General features: G+C 33.6%; 1 pseudogene; it reads left to right on the forward strand.

The window, feature by feature from the left end:
- The first annotated feature begins 1,307 nt into the window (after positions 1–1,307).
- Positions 1,308–1,876, forward strand: LOC149534664 (uncharacterized; annotated as a pseudogene).
- The last annotated feature ends 811 nt before the right edge of the window (positions 1,877–2,687 follow it).

Genomic DNA, 2,687 nt, shown 5'->3' on the forward strand with positions numbered 1-2,687 from the left:
GAATATCTTGCACCTAGTAATGATTCACAGCTTGCTGCTTTGAGAGTGTTTAATATCCTTACTAGAGAACCTATATTTTATATTTTGAGATATATCTTGATTGGGTTTTGAATCCCTCAAAGTTGTCTTTTTACTGTTGTCATGCTGATGCAAATTGTTTAGAATTCTAGGAGGCCTTGTTTGACTTGTTATAACTTTGACCTAGTTGACCAAAATGATAAAATTCATTTTGCATTGCATTATAGAGGTTAGAGACTTGATATGTTTCAATTTTGAGCTTATGAAAAATCCATTCGATCAATTTGTGAACATGATTCCATATGCAATTTATAACTTTTTACTAGTGTCAAGAAAGGAAGATTTGTTGGTACCCCTATTTGGGACATCATAATTTTGAATCTATGGTAGGCGAGATCAAAATAATTGGAACATTGTGTTCTACTCTAAAAATTCTTTAAGTGTGCCAATTTGAAAATCTTGACAAATCTATTTGCCCACCACCTAGGTCCATTCCATTTGAGAAAAATGTTTTTTTGCCAATGTTTCCAGTCTGCAAATCTGAATAGCCCACTTTGACCACTTGCCAAATTTGCCCCATTATTTGTCCTAAGCCCTAATCCTAAATTTATATTGTCCTCATAGTGAACCAATGCCCAAGTTTTTTTCCTCTCAAGTATCAATTTTCTCTATTTTCAAAGCCAAATCCAAATGTGGTTTATTATTTTTAGACATGTTTGCTTATAGGTAGTTCTGAGAGGGTAACTTCAATGATCAATAACTTTTGACTGAGAATTCATCATGAGACAATATTTGGTAGGGTGAAAGAATGTAGAACAAATAATCAGTAGGTTTGATTTGAAAGCCTAGTAAGACATTTTTGTCAATTTTTTAAAGATAGTCAAAGGACCTCTTGGCACAAAATTGGCAGTCAACAAAAAGGGAAGTAAAATGAGTTTTAAAGGTTGAATCAATATTACAAATTGTTTCCAGTTAGTAAGGTAACTTCTTTGGAACAATTTGGGGGTTTAGGTGTTTGAATTCAATTTTTTTTAGTCAAAACCATCTTTGCAGCCCGACTGATTGCATCAATTTGATAAGACGCATGATGATGTGAGCATATTAGACAAAGGAGATGATTCAAGCTTAGAGATGTATGTTGATTGAACATAATGAGAACTAGATGACTCAAATCAAATGTTGTATATTGAAGAGTGCAAATTCATTTTAAAAATATCTCTTAGTAAATCAAGGAAACCTCTTATTTGGTACGTGGATGTACTTTAATACAATATGATCTCCTCCAAAAGATGATTTGTTTCAAAAAGATTGAGGTAGTGAACCATCTTCGAAATAAATATGTTTGTGAGACATTGCTAAATTATGGTATGAAGTATAACAAGACTTGGATATATGACAAAATACATCATGAAATCAATCACTTTTGCAATACCCACTATCTATAGGAAGTGTATGTTGATACGTTTGTCCAGATTGATAAAAATTGAAAGAAGCAATGAAGGCCAATTGTACATGTTATGTTTGTAACATTGAGGTTATTGGTGTGGGAATGTTGAAAACAACAGTATTAGCAAGCATTGTTTAAAGTTATGAACAATTGGAGGAAGAACACACAAAGTTATTTTTTAATAGAAGTTGAGACACAAAAGAAAATGTTTATAACAAGAAGCTAGAAAAAATCACATGACAACAAGATTTTAATGAAGCAAAGACTGATGGAAAAAGAGAATATAATGTAGCAACAACAACTTATGTACTTGGCTCTTGATAAAGTCATGTATTTTCTAACTATTACTGTGCCTTGAAGGAAGCTAAAGAAAACAAACTAAAATCAAACTACCAACAAAACAACAACTAAAAACAAAGTCATGGAGAGTCCAAGGTGGTAAAGTGAAATGTAGTGGTTGGAGGTGACATGTGAAGAGGAGGTAGTAGAACCTTGCAAAGGAAGCTTCACAACATGTAATGAACATCACTTTCTCTCAACCCATACTTACATATACCATTCGATGTAGCTATCCACCTTATTTACAATTGGCCAAAAATTGCATATAAATGCCTTGTAGATCATGAAGACTAGAATGCCACTAAAAAAAATATAGAAAACTAGATTAGAAGACCCACAAAGCAAAGCTACCACTAAATCTACTATTATCCCATATTGCCCCTAGAAAATAGTCAAAAGTGCCTCCAAGATATCCATGGATGCTTTGATCACACCTCTCTAAAGCCCCCATATCTAGAGATTAGATTAGAAGAGGGATGAATCTAACTGCCTCTGCTAACTTCACTCGATATGAAACCATTCAATAGAGATGAACCAAAGCTTTTAGAGAAGAATGATGTGCTTTATCATGTTGGAGAAACATTAAGAGGCCTTCTATTATACCTTCCATTACCAACTAGAAAACACAAAGAACAAATTATCCCACATTGGGTAGGTTGTTTTCCATTTTAATGTTTAAATATAACATCACATGTATGTTAACTTGTCTTTAGGATGTATGCCTTTTGGAGCCAAAGCAAATGCTTGGCAGGACTCGTGGATGCTGATCAGCTAGAGATGATGGTACAAATCTTGGAACAACATGTTGATGTCATCTGATGACATGGAAATCTAACAAATTAGCAGTTGACACATGGCGACCTAAGAACCAGTCATGAACTGA

Source organism: Cupressus sempervirens, chromosome 10, assembly GCF_028749045.1.
Source record: "Cupressus sempervirens isolate cs-2001-9-10 chromosome 10, ASM2874904v1, whole genome shotgun sequence".
NCBI lineage: Eukaryota > Viridiplantae > Streptophyta > Pinopsida > Cupressales > Cupressaceae > Cupressus > Cupressus sempervirens.